The following is an 18,144-nucleotide window of genomic DNA, read 5'->3' as shown; positions in this document are numbered from 1 at the left end:
ACCAGAGACGAGAGATACCATCCCTCATTCATCCTAGATTCCAGGTACAGAACTGAATAACCCCTTGCAGAGACTTCTTGAGTCAGTCACTTGGCAAAACAAACTTAACTTAAACTGCTACTTTCTATTCCCGCCCACGTATTAGGCTTAGGTCAGGTACACTGGGGTAGGCGTAGGTAGAAACACCAGTTGAGTACGATTAGTCAAATATATATGTGTATGTATCTATTTTATCAATTTTAAACCACCTTATGGCTTAGAAACCATATAAATGTTTTTACAGTATTATTTTATACTTCTGCTTTTATTGTATGCACTTTACTTAACCATAAGTATTGCGATAATATCGATCCATTTCTCTTGTATGAGAAAAGAGACTGATCAATAAATACCATCTTTTATTGAACACGCCCGTCTCTTCCTTTTCTCTACAATCTGGTGAGACGTACTGACTGAGTAAAATAAGTTGTCTTTTGTTTTCACACGACTCTAGAGATACACTCTTGATTAGGGGAGAGCAAAGTTGTCATGTTCTATGGTTGTCAGAAACTAAATCCCTTCTTGTCTATCCAGGGAGGTTCAACTCCTCCTTGCCTATTCGAGAAAGTTTCTAGTGAACTCTGAGCTAACTGGCAAACCCAAAACTTTAAGTCTAATATCGACAATAGAAGACCTAGTTAACGTCTGGTCTAGGCCTATACTATTGAAGGTATTATTCCAATGCGCAGAGCCTATTGGGATAATAGGAACTACACTACAACTACGACACTAAATCACATTTGTGTGTGGAAACAGATTATTAAAAAAGGGGAGCATTAGGCTTCCAAATTGTCATACTAGAGCTGTATATCATTGTGGAGAACCTCAGCGCGAATTGGGTCTCTTGTGACCAGGACTGTGGGTATGCCAATCTCCCTGTTGAGTGAGGAGATATCACCTAGGAGAATCAAGAACACTCGCCCCGGGGCCTGGAGCATCAGCTTCTACCTGAGCCTAGATCAGAGGACCCTGTGGGTAGAAGGAGATCGCTTAGAGGGAGTGAAGTCCAATGGGGATCCTGCCAAGTCAATCATGGGAGCGGAGTATGAGATTCTGACCCTTTGGGACCAGCGCACCAATCAATCCATATGCGCTGTTCGCGACCCCCATTTACAAGGTGGCGGCAGCAGAAAAGACTAAGTCATCACTCTGGTGCCCCGCTAGGACGAGAGAAGGGCTATCGCTCCGAGCATCAACATTACCAAAAGGCAGATATCGCCTTATCTGTGGTGCGGACAACCCCAATATGCTGTGTGGGGGCCAGGGTGAAGATTGAGGCTGTCGCCAAGGTACATCACGGGAAAAAGAGGAGGGCTACTGCCCTGTGCAGTACTGTGACCTGAAGTGTCCGTCACCCTCCGTGCTGCTGTTTGGGACTCCCTCCGACTGCTGGGAGGGGGCTGTGGCAAATGAAATGGCCTCCGCCCTGAAACAGCGTGCATCTGAGAAGTAGTGGGTTGTGACCCACACAGAGAAGAGCAACGATTTAACTACCTGAATCCAGGAGCACACATGACCTGCCACCGGACTTCGGCAGACTTACCATTTGATCAGAGGACAGTTGTGGATGCCTGACACTCCAACCACAGCATCGCCAGGCCGAGATGCACGCCCTATCCCTCCACACTACCACTGACAAGAGTGGGGAGGACTGAATACAGGGTCTGTGGGGAAACTTGCTGTGATTAAAGTGCTATTGCATTGGACACTTTGACTTTCTCAAACCCATCGTGGAACTTCTAAGACTTGAACTCACTAGTGTGGCCTAGCTTGGATGTCTCCTTACGTGAAAGGGGAATAACCACATCCCTTATATAAAAAGTGAGACTTGAGAGTAGACCCGGGTAACACAAGCGTGCCATAATGTACTTTGGGTTCATCTATAAATACTATAGAGTTGATCCCACTGTAGTAAACCCTTTTCATTGTTGCATTGTTTTACTCTCACAGTGCTATAACCATGATGCTGCCGTTTCCTTCAAGCGTAGCCTAAAGCTCCTTGATATCTCCCTGTATTTCGGCTCAGCCGTTACTTCATGCTTTGGACCCCTGAGTTGAGATGTCTTTGCTCGACAAGACTGTTCACCTGATTCAGTGCCTATCAAAAGTATATAATATTACATCATCTCACATACAATTAATACAATTTCTTTCTGCAGTTGTGCATCCTTATATTGCATGAAACCTTTGAGAAAGTGCCATCTTTTCTTGCACGGTAGGCCCCCACTTTTAGCCGAATTGCTTTGGCTGAGTGTGCCCTGGGCTCCTGCCAATCAGGTGCCCATGGCGTGTGTTCCTTCCCAAAAACTATGTTGAAACTAAAACCCAATTGGCATCTCTGGCCACATATTGTATTTTATTGTATTGTATTTTTGATTTGTAGAGCGCCTTAAGCCCCTGGTAAGTGGTACCCTAGGTATCCAGGGCATTGTGACCAGAGAAGACCCCCAAGGGCTGCATCACTGGTTGTGCCACCCTTAGGGGCCCTGCACCCTGACACACACATACACTGCCTTTGCAGGCTGAGTGTCCTGGTGCAGAACTAAACAAAGAGTCGACATGGCACACCTCCTTGTGTACCATGCCCACAAACCCACTGCCCTGGCATACATCAGTCACCCCTCGAGCTGAGTGCCCTATGCTAGTGGTGTGGGCACAGGTGCATGAATCAGGAGACCAGCTCCCACAGCCGTGTGGCCTGCTTGCCAGCAGCCACCAGCCGAAGGCCCCCTGCCTCTCATTGGATAACATTGGGCCTAACTACCTCTGCACCCGGCTGCCCCTGTGCTGCTGAGGATGTACCAACTGCACCTACCTGACCCTGGGAGACCCCTGAGTCTATGCCCAGAACCTTAACTCTGCCAGTCGAGTACTTACCCAAAAGCCGATAACTCACTTTTCTTCCATAGGGTAACATTGACTGGTTTCACTTGGAAATTCTTTTAAGTGTGGAATTTTGAAACTTTAATATATTCACCTAAAGTGAGCTGAACAACGAATTCCGATTTACTCACCTGTTATCAGGAGAGAACCCAGGGCGTCATCCTTTAGCCCGGCACTAACCCTGAAAACTAATCATAACCATACTTACCAGTAACTTGAATTTCCTTCCATAGAAATCCATTGTCTGGTTTTCACCAGAAAAGTTTCCAAGTGTCGATTTTCAGAAACTACAAATATTCCCTAAAAATCGCCTGTATGACTTAAACGCATTCTTTCAACTGTTAACAGGAGATGCACCAGTGCTGGATCCAGGATCCAACCCGGAGCAAGAAAAAGTCATTATAACACTACTTACCTGCTAAGTGAATTTCCTCCCATAGGTTACCATTGGTGATTCTATGTGAAAACATTTCTAAGTGTCAACTTTTAAAATAGAATAATATTCCTTAAAAATCACTACTGTAACAAAAACGCTTTTACTTAACTGTTTACAGGAAATGTCCCAGGACTGAATCCAGGATCCAGTCCTGTGGTTAGAAAAGTAATCTACAAAGTAACTAATTGCATTTAACTAGAAATTCCCATTGAGCTCAATATTGCATTGTTTGAAATTGTGTTGCCTATTGCAACAACTGTAACTATTGTAATCAAAAAGCCTATTGCCTTTTCAAAAAGTATTTAACTAAAGTAACTCATTCTGAGAAAGTATATTTTGATACCTTATTCGTTCTTAAAATAAAACTATATATTTTGATACTAAACAATTGGCCTAGAGTTCAGTTCTTGAGTGTGTGAAACCATTTGCTGACTGAGTGTGTACAACAAATGCTTTACACTGTCCTCTGATACTGCCTTACTGCTTGAACAAGCGACCACTTTAGAGAGTAAGGTTATATCTAACTTAAGCCTCTGCCAAACCTCTGGGGACTGTGGACTCTAATAACCTATTGAACTGGGGGTCTCGCAAACAAAGTGTCAACAAGTGTTGGCACTTTGTTTGCAAGACCCCCAGTTCAATAGGTTATGTAAAGATTGGGGAATAGAACTGTGGCAGGTCGTTAAATTATCCCTTTGACCCTACCATTCTCTGAGTGTTGTGTTGATGACTGTGGACTCTATACACACTGTACCTTACTCTGGTCCAGTATATTTAGAGCCATGTTCTTACAATACCTCAAAAGGCATCCTCGAAATTCCGTAAGTCCTGCATCAAAAATTTACCTTAACTTGAAACTTCAGACTCTTGCCTCTCCTTTTTCCCACCTTTCAAATGACGCCATCCTTAAAGTCCATCCTCTGCATGCCTCCTTTGAGTACACTTCTATTTAAGACCTATGCATGTTTCCCTTTCTGTTGTTGTATTTCTGCAAATTGTCCATGACACATATCAAGAATCACAATTTCTGAATCGTCATAGCCATGCCCATACCACCTAACTCTCCTTCAGTCCATCTAATAATCATGCTACCATCTGCATGATTCACATATCCCCCACTAATGATCACACCTATCTCCTATTAATTTACCACAAACTGGAGGAAATGCATGGAATGTTTCCTTGAGAGCACAAGACTAATTCTAACAACCAAAAATAACCAATAACCACTAACCCTGTGTTTACGAGCAGTTTAATGCTTGTGCTTTAACACTATCAGACGTTGTGAGCACTATTTGAATGAAATTACATGACACTTTGGTATGAGTGAGAATTATGAATGAAAGGCAACATAACATACCAAACATATGTACCTACCAGGCTTACAGAGGTTTTTAAAGTAAAACACTTGCATATTACTACCACTACCTTCTTGTATTTTTTGTACTTTTTGGGTCAGCTAGTGAAGTGACATGCATGACACATCTGTGCTACCCTGGGGACTACTACGTTTGGTGACAAGATGTGAGCAGACCGCTATGCTCCCAGCCAGGCACAACTTCAATAAAAGGAATTGCCGATTGTCTTGGAAGTATTGCATTTTTTGAGTCTCTAGTACGGACAGGGGAAAGTTTCTGATTCCAATTCACTCCCAATCTCCTGCACGTCACACAAATAATGAATGTGTGGCACAGAGACTGCTGTTTGTGTCCGAGTACTCAGAGTCAAATTTCTAGAAAACAGAACAGCTGTCTGAGGTGTATTGGACCTGTTATTTTACAGGACGGGAAGCTCAACCAGAGCAGATAAGAACCCCTGCTTCTTTTTTTTTCTTACAAGTGTCGTGCGTGTGCAGGGTCTACCCGCCACTTACACTATGCGGTACCACACTGGGCCCGGTCCCTATGACTGGATAACCAGACAACTCACTCTTACTACTGTTCTAAGTCTGGTCATAAAATGTTGGTGCTTTTTCTTTGTCTTTTGAGAAACGGAGGTTCAAGCCCCAGAGGATTCCAACAAATATGCATCTACCACTGGTTGTATTCATTTCCAATTCATTCCAATTTGTATTCTGTATTAGCAGCGTGGAGTATCGTCCTAAAGAATGGCTTCACATCTCAGACAGTGTATTTGATATGATGGGGACCTCTAATATCGGATCAACTAACCCCTGTCTTTTTGTCTTCTCCGTACCGGGGACAGGAATAAAATACGTAGGATCCACCAAAAGGTAGTTTTAACCATTTGCTTTTCCTCTGCAGTCTATCTATTCATACAACCACACCTATCTCTACAGAGGCCCCGCTTCTGTTTCCCCAATACCTAAAGTTCGCAATACCACTTGTGGAGTCGGTGTGAAGAGCACCCCTGTGCTAAAGCAGCCATGGGGTAGGGGGATCTTCCGACCTTTAAATTGAAAGGGCCAACAGACCGACATTGTCGCCTTGACAGTCGAGACCAGGTGTACTCGTTATTAGGAAGTCGTGGCCCCTCGTCATGGCATTAATATACCTCTCTATGCCAGCAAAGGCGTGCGTGGGTACTCATCGCTGCTCGCGCTTGGTCAACTTTAGAACGTTGTAGTTCAAACTTCAGTATAGCTAGGGGCCCGTCGGATCTGACTTACTGGAACTAAATAGCCATCAACCAATAACTTACTTCAATCGTTTCTTCTGTGAACTCTGCATTAACGTAATTTGTAAAATGTTTAGAGCTATGTTTCATAAGTACACTACTCATACGTAAAAAGTCTCCTAAAATCTGTTTCTCTAACGTGGGTAACTTTGCGTCTATGCGCAAGATGCACAAACGTTCAGAGCCGCAACAGTTAAATTTCTTCAGCGGTCCCTTATAACTCAGATGAAATATCCGAACGGTCCAAGTTGACAAGGTATTAAACTGTGTTGAAAGACGACACAGCCATTCAAAGATGGCCGCCAAAATCCACCGTGCAGCCATTCGCATTCTCCGACATCCCGACAGCCGGGTTACAAACAGGCTAATGATATAAACCAGCGAGAACTAGCAAACCGGTTTTGATTTGTCTCTAATCGGCCCATTAGTTCAGTATGTCAGCTGCACTCTGGAGCAATCATTGAACCATCCTCTTCAAGCTGAAAGCACATCACTTCCTTTATCACGTCGCACTAGTTAGGGCGGCGCTTGATGAACCAACAGGAATCCCACATGGCAAAAGAGGGGCTGGTCAACCACCCACTTTACGTCACCCGCCACTGGATGTCCTCGAATAGGAGGCCTGTATTCGCCATTTGACTGACGTCATAGCCACGCCTCCCAAGGGGCGGAGAATCGCCGTGCACGAACGTGGTGGCAGCAGCAGTCTGGGCAGTCAATTACGTTGCTGCTGGTTACTTTAATCACAGCAAGTCAAAACCAGAGTTAAAAAAAACATGAAATAACTCGAACACTTTCATATTCGCGGGCTAACTCATAAGACGTCTGTACTGCAACAACGATACCAACTGTGCGGGTTTCCCACTCCACATAGCACAAAGTGCCTATGTATACATCTATTTTTTTCTGCACAATTGTTGCAAGATGAGGTGAGCGCTAGGAACCAAAACTAGGTTAAGTATGACCTTCCGCCAGGGCAGTGCTTACATTTGTAAGTGTCCATCTGACGTCATGGACCCCCTATGACACTAAGACCACCAGTGTACTGTATCACAGGCCGGGCAGACCTCGCAATTGGCACGCAGACAATAGTGATAGGTGGCTGCTACTCTAGAATGCAGTTTATTTATATAGCGCGAGTGCTAAAGTGATAAGTGGCAGTCCTAGAGCGCCGAGAGAAAAAGTACAGTGACAGGTGCTGCCAGATAAAGTATGCCAAAATGTACTGCATTTTTATAAAGTGCGGACATTACCCGAAGGTGTCAGAGCGCTGTACAATCGAGCCAGTTACGTTACAAGAGAACAGTGGAAACACAATACAACATTACAAACTAAAGATGAAGGTTACATAAACACAAAATCCAACAAAGCAAGCAGGAGAGAAGAATGAACAGGAACAAAAAAAACTTTACAATGAGTGAACTTCCAAGAGGGGCCTGAGGATGACAGTATTAGTTCTGAAAGTGTCTTTGAAAGAGGAGCGATTTGAGATCAGCTTTGAAGATCCGGGTAGAGGCGGTGGCACGGAGCAATGGGGGAAGTGAGTTCCAAATTCTTACCGCATTGCCTGAGAAGGATTGTGCCGTCGATCTTTCCCTTTTGAAGACGGGGGCTCAAGCAGAAGCTTTTCCGCAATGCACGAGGGTCGCGAGCCTCCGGACAATTCCAGTTTGTTTGCCAGGTAACGAGGGGAGGACGTGTGCAAGGCTTTATGCGTGATGCAGGCAGTTTTGTAGATAGATCTTGCCTTGATCGGAAGCCATCGAAGAGAGGACAGGATAGGAGTGATGTGGTCACTTCGTTTAGACCCTGTAATGAAGCGAGCTGCTGAATGGAGGATGGATTTGAGAGGGGAGGGGTGAGATTTAGGTAGGCCCGTCAGAAGAGAATTGCAATAATCCAGTCTTGAGAAAACAAGCGATTGTACCACGGTTTTTAAGTCTTTCTCCTGGAAAAACCGACGGATCCCCCACAGAAGGCGCAGCTGGTATCGTGCGTTCTTGGCAATAGAGTTGATGTGGGAGATTAGGTCGAATCTTTTGTCAAGTATGACACCTAGGGATTTCGCGCTGTCGACAATGATGGGTTTGTTGTTGAGTAAATTCAGCTGATCCATCCATGATTGAATGGGAGGAGGTGAGAGAGAGAGGTAAAAGGAGGAGGAATTCAGTTTTGGCGGGATTTAGAATGAGTTGGTGAGCCAACAACCAGTTTTGAATGGAGTTGAGAGTAGAGTTGAGTAGTGAGACATCGTGTGCGGAAGACACCTTGAGGTAGATTTAAGTGTCATCCGCATAAAGATGGTAATGGATCCCAGATTTGCTTAGGAAGTTTCCCAATGGTTCCAGGTAGAGATTAAACAAGGTGGGTGCCAGGATAGAACCTTGAGGGACGCTTTGACCTACAGTCAATGGAGATGAAAGACTGTTCGCTATGTTAATCATTTGGGATCTATCTGAGTGGAAAGAAGCAAACATTTCAGCACTGTGCCAGTATCATCAATCACTTGCAGCAGGGCTGTTTCAGTGCTGCAATTTTGGATGAAGCCAGATTGGAAAACGTCGAGGAGATTATTGTCCATAATGTTAGGGCAAGTTGTTTCGTAACATATTTTTCGGTGATTTTCGAAAGAAAAGGGAGGGCGGAAGTTGTTGAGGTACATGAATGATATTGATGATGATATTGATATGATATTTCATCACAATTGTTTACATTTGAGGTAATCTTGATATCATAAGTAGAGCTTTTGACTTTTCAATCAAGTTGTATAAAAAAACATTAATCAAAAATCCCCGTGAATTTTGTAATCTTAATTTGTGAAATGATTTGCTGAGCATTTAGCTTTGTACAATACACATATAGGTCTCCTAATACGATCTAGTCTCAAACATATTATAAATTGTTGACTTCTGAATATATTTGTGAAACTGATAATCTAATATATGGGTATGTGCTGAGCTCTGTTGAAGCCCTCCCAATGTGTCTCAGGTCTGCGTCTGCAGAGCCTGTGTGTACAGTTTTTAACTGCCATGTTGGCCTGGCAAGTACTCCTACTTGCCGGGCCCCCAATTTCCCTTTTACTACATGTAAGTCCCAAGGTAGCCACAGGGGCCAGGTGCTGTGTATATAAAAGGTGGGACATGTGCTTTCATGTTTTACATGTCCTGATAGTGAACAGGCGCTAGATTTGCTTTTCACTACAGCAAGGCCTAGCTTAAGCACCAAAGACTAGCAAAAGCAGGAACAGAAGACCAGCAACTGACCTGGCACCAACCCTGCTGGCCTGCCTGCTGTCCTCGATAAATCCTGTGGAGTACCAGAGCTGCTCCCCTGCATCCTACAGGCACCTTCAGAACAGCTGCAAGTGCCCCGACCACCAAAAACCAGGCACCGGAAAGCACCACTTCACTCGTGCCCCCTAGCCTGAGTTGAAGTGGTTCAACGCTACCAATTTGGTCCCCAGACCCTCGAGATCCGAAGACCACCTTGGGTTTACCAACTGTGGACTTTCTGATGCCGCCTGCTGCCTCTTTGTGAAGGCCCCTTGTACCGCAAGTGTCTCCGGTGAGAAAAACCTGATGCCTCAGGATATCTCTGCCCCCGGCCGCCTGCTGGTCTCCTAGTCCCAGCTTGCAGCCTCTTTTTGACAAGATACATCCCCACTGACTTCAACAGGACATCCAACGCTGTATTGCACCTCAGCACCCGGCCGCCCCAGTGCTGCCCGAGGTGACCTATTGGTGCTGCCTTGGACCCTGCCCAATACTCACCTAAAGTACAGAATATTGGTCCTGTAAGGCACTGTAAAGTACCTGTATGCAGTATATGCCTTTCTTCCATAGGATAACATTACCTTTTCAGAAATTGCACGAAGTGTTGACTTTAGAAAACTGGAAATATATTTAAACTGAAACGTTCTTCCCTGCTTTTGATGATCTTGGTGCCTAAATTTATATAAAGATATGTGTTCTTTTTATAAAATTGGTGTGCATCTCCTTATTGAGTTGTGTGCAACATTTGTTGACTGTGTGTATGCAGCAGCTATCTAACACTCCTCTCTGATAAGCCTAAAGTTGCTCGACCACCCTTCCCCCTAAGAGAGCACATTGGGATTGCTAGAGCAAGCCCCAGCCCACTTATAAGGGATACCGGGACTCTTTCTACAGTACACCTCGTTTTGGTATACTACATAAAGAGCCAGCACCTATAAGCGTTGCAAAATAATTGTAACTCTCTGAAGGCTATGGGCCTAACCCAGCAAATTAATAACCATACCCACTGAGCGAGACATACGCTTGATCTGATTTTCAGTCCTGCTAACTGCAATAAATTCAAACGGGTTATAGAATTACCATGGGCTGATGATTGTCCTTATTATATTAAAAACTCGTTTTGGTATACTAAATAAAGAGCCAGCTCCTATAAGCGTTGCAAAATAACTGTAACTCTCTGAAGGTTATGGGCCTAACCCAGCAAATTAATAACCATACCCACTGAGCGAGACATACGCTTGATCTGATTTTTATTCCTGCTAACTGCAATAAATTCAAACGGATTATAGAATTACCATGGGCTGATGATTGCCCTTATTATATTAAAAACTTATTGCTATCTCACTGGAACCATAATTCAGATCAAAACAAAGTATCACTTCACCAGAGTGAAAAGTTATCAATCGTGACATGTTAAATTGTAAAATTAAGAGTAAAAAAGTCCTGATGCTTGCAAAAGCACAGATATTTACGGAAAAGTAAATCTCCTCATCAACATTTTTAAAACCACCCTCAATGATATTGCTACTTATAAAAAACTTTACTATTAATCCGAAACCTATCCTTGCTAATCCCCTGCACTTAAAATGGAGCAGACAGTTCTCAAAATTGGAACATAAAAAAAAATAATACTTCACACAAAGGAATAAATAATATTACCTAGTGAGAACCACTGAAAAACGATACTAATAAAACCAATAAGGCACAAAATTTCCCAGCACACTATTTAATGCTATCGAATCTCTTAACACCTCTTGGACGCCTGCAGTGCTTTTAAGTAAAAAGTCACAGGTAGCTCTGTCTTTGAATGACATCATCAACCATTCCCTTACAACAGCGATCATTCACACTTCCCTAAAATCAGCCATTATCCGATCTATTCTTAAAAAATAGACTTTTAATCAAGAAGCTCCTTCTAGTCATAGGCCTACTTCATTATTAACTTAATTGGCAAAACTTTTAGAAAAAGTTGGCAATGTTCAATTACAGCACTTTGTAGAACTAATAATCTTCTGCATAAAGCACAAGCTAGGTTCAGGGTATTGAATCTCTATTCATTTTGGCAACTGATGATCTGCGGATGATGGTCAATGGCAGTGACAGGGAGGTAGTTATTTTATTCAATCTCTCTATTGCTGCAATACCATGGACCATCATATTCTCCTACAGGACCTAAAAAACTTTGAGATGCGAGAGATCCACCATGAGCGGATAACATTTTTCCTTGAGAAAAGGACACAAGCGGTCCAACTTGGTGTCTTAATGGCAAATGTCAAACCTTTGAGTCAACGTTTTTCAAGGATCAGCCTTACCACCGGCACATTTTAATGTCAATGTTAAACCTTTAACAGATGTACTAAGTTAATTCAATGTAACCACCTATTACCACATGGATAATATGCAATGCAACTAACAATTAGCTAAAAAAAACATCTGGGGTCCTGTCAGACCTTCCTTTGACATTGGAAGCCACACAAACCTGGAAAAATAAAACATTAGTAAAAATATACGTTACCAGATCTTTCCATTTCACTCTTTTTCCCAAAAGGAAGAGTCACTTCTTGACTTCTGTAACAGGTATATCAAAGAAAACTATTCAGAGACTGCTGAACATTTTTAATACAGCTGCTAAAGTGACATTTCCCATAAAGAAATCTGAATTTGTGTCCAACGTCATTTGCCAACTTCCGTGGCAGCCCATACATAAAGTAATCAGCTTGTATAAGATTCAAGCTATTTCATGGGACAGTACTGAAACTTCTGAGGAAGATAATCATAGATATGACTCTATGAAATTGTTGTGAATTATTATACCAAAGGACATTATATTGGGAGAGAAAGCATTCCAAATTTTAGGGGCTCACCGCTGAAATAATATTCCCCTAAACATCTGTTGCAAGAAAAAAACTGGTGTTTCATAAGATCCTCGAAACGTGGCTATTTAACCACAGCCTTAAACACATGCCCTAGGCTTTGTGAGTTACTTTTCTTGCAACTAGAAACTATCTGGGAATATTAGTGCTCTTTATTAATCCATAACCTAACAGTCACATTTTACAAACTACTCTAGCTATGGCAACAAACCCGCTGGAGACAATCAAGTGGTTCCATCATCTTTTTAAATAATGTTCCCCAAAACACTGACATGTGGACACCCTAGTGTCATTTTTGTATGTTCTATGAAGTAAAAAAGTGATTTGTTGAAATGCTTGAATTAATATGGAAAACTGCAAAATCATCTGCGTAGTATTCCATAGTATAGGTTATTTTCTCAAAGAATGGGAGAAACCATATGTAAATAATGTCACTCACTGGCTCTCTTCTCTTACAGCCCAGGCTCACCTTACCCTCACAACCTCTCCTGGAATATCTATTTGTACCCCTCTATGTGTACAGACTTCAGCTATCCCGTAGCTAGGTTCACTTTTTCTAAATCATTACATATTTGCATAAGTACACATAAAGCAGCATCAAACCTAGTATTATAAAATGCCTCAATAGATTATATTTAAGTTTGACTTGTATATATATTCTCAGGAGCCGTAACCATCAGCATAGGTGGGTGACCACACAAACCATACAATGCTCATCTTTGTCAATGTCAAGGCTGCCACTTGCAAGGAGCCACAAATACCCTGTTTGACAAGCATGCCATTTATATCATTTAAAACTCTCAAATTAATGTTATCATCACTCAACTTGTTTAATAAATTGTATTTCTGCAATCCTAGAACCCAATTCCAGTTTTTTCCGAACTGCTGCCCAACTTTTATCAGAAAGTTTGATTGGATAAGGGTTTTCTGTGGTGTTATCCATTATTGACACAAAATGAAAGCTTATGCAATATGTTTTGTTATAAAGAATAACTGACTACATGTAGGTATCAACTTATCAGAGATTATGATTGCCACCGTTTTTTGGCCCACATTAGATTTTGAGATGGTTGCATTCTTTCAAAAACTACTGTAAAACGTACTATTTTTTGTACAATGTTTGGATTGTATTTGGAGAGAGCGGGTGCTTGCTATCACATAGATTCTAAATGGTCACTATTCCTTCCTTCATTCATATAGCTGACGTGTGGGGCTTGGGAAGGGTTTTTTAGGTCTCACCTACAGACAGTTTTATCTGTTGAAAGATCTATTGTGTACAGTGTTAATACTTACAGTAATCTTTGGGTGAGCTCATTGACTATCACTGGTTGACTTACGTGTCATGCTTCTTATGAGATTGCTTTCCTTTCTTTACTTCCATGTGTCCCTCTACTGGGACATACTTTCTTTACCGTCTTTTGGTTTGATGACTTCTATCATTCTCCGACTGCCACTAGGGAACTACTTTTTTCTTTCAGCGCTCAATGAGGATTGTTGTTTTCTAGCTCTCTCTCCCCCCAATGTTGCTTCCCACTCACTTCCCCGCCCCATGTGCTCCTGCAGGATTTCCCTACCTCTCAACGTCCCACTCTGCTTTTTTTCTTTCTAACCCACTCCCACCGAAAGCTCCTCATCTGCTCACTGTTTAATGTCGCTCCCGGCCACTTGGCAGCACTACCTTGTCCCCAACGGTCCCCATCCTGCATTTCGTTTTTTTACACTTGCATTTCTTTTTTTTTTTTCAAAGGGCCCTACACCTGCAATTTGCTTCTTGGCTACTCCTTTCTCTGCAAAGCATTTTAAGACGCACTTCTGTTTTTTAACTTCCAGTTCCCAAATAGTTTTAACCAATATTGAAGCAGTAAATTAAAATGTATAATTGTATTAATTCAATTGTTTAGTTTCTTGTCAAATAGATTTAGTTAGGACATCCAGAGTGTTCACAAGGGAGTTGGGTGATACTGTTGCTTGGTGCATCTTCAGCAAGAATAGAGATGGCACTAGTATTGGAGACACTTAAACCCTTTTTAATTGAAGGCACTGGGGTTCACAAGCACTCTAGTCACCAGGCTTCAACCTCTTACTCTAATAATCTGCATTTAATTTTAATCGAGACCAGTCCAGTTACTGCCAAATGCATAAACACTCACCTTTCACTAAATTTCCCCCTTTTCTCGCTCCTAACATCAGCTACCACCCATACAAAAATGGTGCACAAATTAAGAAAGTGTGTCAGTGGTATGCTAATTGGTTGAAGACGCTAGACAAACGCCCGGATAATATGACAGGTATCTGTATGATAATAAACAATAGAAGGACATGACATCTGGACCTTGGGTTTGCTCTATCTGTACTGTATTTGCTATGTCTGTACGGTAGCACTTCCTAGAGGGACAGAATGTCACGGGCCCTTGACTCTGCCTGGGATCGACGAGAGGCTGGACCCTCGATTCCCTGAATCAGCGTGGCATCAAAATCACATATTAGCCCAACTGTACCCTTGGAACACACATAACACACATGACCAGAAAAGCTCAAGCATGCTTTCAGTGACTGTCATGTGATTCAGACAGTGCTCAACATTAACAAATCCTCATACGGATCACAAAAGGCAACTCATGGCACTGTCATACGCAAAACATGCCTCCAAACATCGAGCTATCCAATTGTTCGCCACCTCAAAGAAAAATCAATTTACATCTCAATAACCACTTGCCACTAGAATGGCATCAAAGCCTCATAAAGAATAAAGATTTCTATAAGCATAACAACCACCTGCAATGGAGTAACGGCCAACTGGTCACTGTTGAATGAAACATACTGCAATAACCAATAGCGCATACATACATTCTCATAAATGAAATGCTTCACAATGACAAACTAAAATCCAACAAATATTGACAAAGTTCCACAACTGCCCATAATGTTCTCTCACCGCCACATGGAGACCATGCCATGTCTGCCAGAGATTTCCTTCATTGGTCAGAGAAGAGTTGGGCTAACAATGAAAAAACCAAGAGCTGCTGAATTAGTGCCAAATTGCTGTCCTAGCCAAAACAATGTTCCCCATGTTCTGTCAGGTTCAGAGATTACCGCTCTGAACCTGACCAAATATGCAAGGGGGTCTTGGGGTGGTCCTTTTTATATTAAAGTGTAAATTCCAGCTTGATTGTCACATCCTGCATGATCGATCTGCTGTTGCTTTTAATATGACACTTGGGGAGCACGTCAAAGAAGCCTCACCTGTCACGGGTGAATCTTAGCTGACCCTTAGTTAGTGCCCTTCTTTTGTCTTCCCAACCAGTCAGGCACCAAGCACAGCAGGCCTCTTTTGATATTACAGTGTCACAACCCGTTTGACAGGTCTACTGGGTGTGTATATATATATATATATAACATTTGGGGAACACTTCAAATGGTGGAAATAGAATGTCAAAACAATTTGTGAATATCCACTTTCTAGTTCTTATAAACTCAGCTTTGTTATACCAAACTTCTGTCACTGAGATTGTTGTGGGTATAGGCACCAAATCAAATTAGATTTTGGTGTTAGGTTTGAGAATACACTGGGATGACTATAGTATTTTTCTCACACTCACCCCAAGTTTAGTATGGCCAAACTCTTTGCCACCTTGAAAATACCCAAAGTTGGTAGGGTTAGCCCTAGGAACCTTTCCCCATTGGTTAGGGCATCCCAATGGGTCATTTCCTTCCACAAGATTGTGCCAGCCATAAATGAGGCATCTTCAAGCACTGGCTTCAGAACACTCCTGGACCTGAGGAGGATGAGATGACTTGACGAGATGTCGGCATCATGAGAAGAACTCTGATGAACTGAATCTGCTCTCTCTTTTGTACCCAGGACAAAGAAGAGGACTTCAAGGGTCACAACGCTGACCCACCCTATTCAAGCTACAGGGATACAACCAGTTACAAAAGACCTTTCCTACAACTGCCCGTGGCAACTGGAACTGGACCCTCATGCTGGCCATGACTGCCACCCTGTGATTCTCTAAATGCCTCCCCTGAGGTCTTGGGAGGCTTCTGAGTTGTACTTCTGTGGTGGATTGGTACTTAAAGGACACAAAAGTCATAAGATAAAATTGATAGATCGTCCTTGCAATCACTTGACAGAATCTTTGCCTGGCACATGTGGTGGTCTGAATTACTGGGCCTTCTCAAATTAACCTCATCCTCTTTGGGTGTAAAGTCACACAGCATTCTGCTGCCCTGGTGGCTAAACTGGTTCATCCTAATTATAATGTGCACATCTATCTCTCACATACCCTCACTCATCATACCGCCAGGAGCTGCTCTTCCCATAACACGATAACCGCACCTCGGTGGTCTTCACAAACCACATGAAAATGCTTCCCATAAAGGCTCACAACAAAAACACCCTTCCAGTGAAACACCCCTTACGGTGAAGCTTGCTATCCATTGGGTAAGTACTTCAGCGCACGGCACAGGGGTAGTAAGCGCCGTACAAATACTACAATCTCGCATAGGGGCAAAGGTGCCGTGAGCCACAGATCCCAACCCGCTTTGACCACTTTTTAGTGTGCCACATCTGCACCTGTCAACGCAGCCATCCATTACTGAGTGTCACTGAATTGTGGCCCGCCAACTCCACCGTATACGTCCGGTAATCCCTGACATGAATAAACCGCATGGATCGGCGCCAGTGAATCTCACGGCAACAGGCTTACTGCCACCAACTCCCCCCCTCCAGAAGACCCTCTGACAGAGAACCGGAAGTCCGGGGTGGGCTTCAGGGAGATGCAGACAGACCATGCGTCCCCAGGCAAGGCAAGCACCGAGGCGTCCGCCCCTTGGACACCACGGGCGCACACGTGCCCGCTGTTGCCACCACCAGCTTCAATGTTTTCCCAGCCTGGTCCGCGCTCTGACCGCTCGCACGGCTGATCCGTGCAGCTCCCCCTTTGCTCTGGACTCCACCCCCGCGTGTGATCCAAACCCCTTCTGATCGGAGCCCTCTTTTACCGATCTGGACCCCTCACCCCAGCTCGTTCAAACCCCTTCATGCATGGCCTTGGGGTAAACATGCCGCACTTCATTGCCTCCCCTCTCGGTGTGAACCCTGTTTCCTCGAACAGAACTCCCGCCCCAGAGGGCTCCCCGGGTCTGCGCCCTCCCCAAGTCTGATCCGGGGGACCCCGCGCCTGAACCTCACTTCCGAACCTCCCTCCCTCCCCGCAGGTACAGGCGAGCCCCGGCGCAGCGGGTACCGGGGGTTTTCAGGGGCAGCAGCTGTTACCTGGAAGCCGGTTGAGGATCGCTGAGGGTGGGAGAGAAAGGTTCGCCTCCTCGGGGCGGGCCTGTGGTGCAGCCAGCCTCCCGTGGAGGGCGGACCGAGAAGTTAGGCAGCCCAACCTCTCGGGGCGGAACCAGCCAGTACCTTCCCTTTTGGGGGCGTGAACAAAATGCAGCCACACACACCCCTTTCCCCGTGGGCGGGTCACACGTTCACCCAGCAGACGCCCCTTTCTATGTGGCGGGCGGTAGTGGTGCGTCGACGGGTCTTCCTCGGTGCCGTGTGTGTGGGACCGGCTCGTAAAAGCCACATACGTGTAGTGACCCACATCCTTCCGCAGGAATAGGGTGGAACATGAACCCCATTCTTTTGGAAGGCTTCACCCCTCGGTGTGACGGTGCCCACCATGGGTGATAACAAAGTGCCAACCGCGCTCTTCGAACGGAAACAAGGTCCCTCCGTGCTCCATCCGCCCCCTTCACCCCGAAGGGTGCAAGAATAACATATTCGTTCACCAATACCACCCGCCTCGAATGAGGAGGTATAGATCCTAGACGCCCCTCGACATATAGAGCTAGCCAACATTGAGAAGGAAGGCAGAGACGAAGTGGAGCGACACGCAACCATACAAGGGCGTTACACGGGCCTCTGCAGCCCATGCGGTGTACGGGGGGAGGGTGCTTCCATTCAACCCAGGGGCCAGTAAATGTATGTAAGATACGGGATACT

The 18,144-nt window shown here is 44.1% G+C and overlaps 1 protein-coding gene across 3 annotated transcripts in view; it reads right to left on the bottom strand.

Moving 5' to 3' along the window:
• The window catches only part of SIN3A (SIN3 transcription regulator family member A), an 865,613-nt gene extending 848,094 nt beyond the window's left edge, over positions 1-17,519 (bottom strand). For 2 of the 3 annotated variants that reach the window (XM_078685092.1, XM_078685095.1), the window contains exons 1-2: positions 17,419-17,512; positions 11,783-11,835 (exon numbers count right to left, since the gene is read on the bottom strand). The gene's annotated coding sequence lies outside the window, so the exon portion shown is untranslated. Of the gene's footprint in view, positions 1-11,782; positions 11,836-17,418 lie in introns of all 3 variants that reach the window. The other variant, XM_078685093.1, reaches the window with a different exon arrangement.
• Positions 17,520-18,144: the final 625 nt, after the last annotated feature.

The sequence above is a fragment of the Lissotriton helveticus genome, chromosome 3_2, assembly GCF_964261635.1.
Source record: "Lissotriton helveticus chromosome 3_2, aLisHel1.1, whole genome shotgun sequence".
Classification (NCBI taxonomy): domain Eukaryota; kingdom Metazoa; phylum Chordata; class Amphibia; order Caudata; family Salamandridae; genus Lissotriton; species Lissotriton helveticus.
This window is presented reverse-complemented; position numbering and strand designations above follow the sequence as displayed.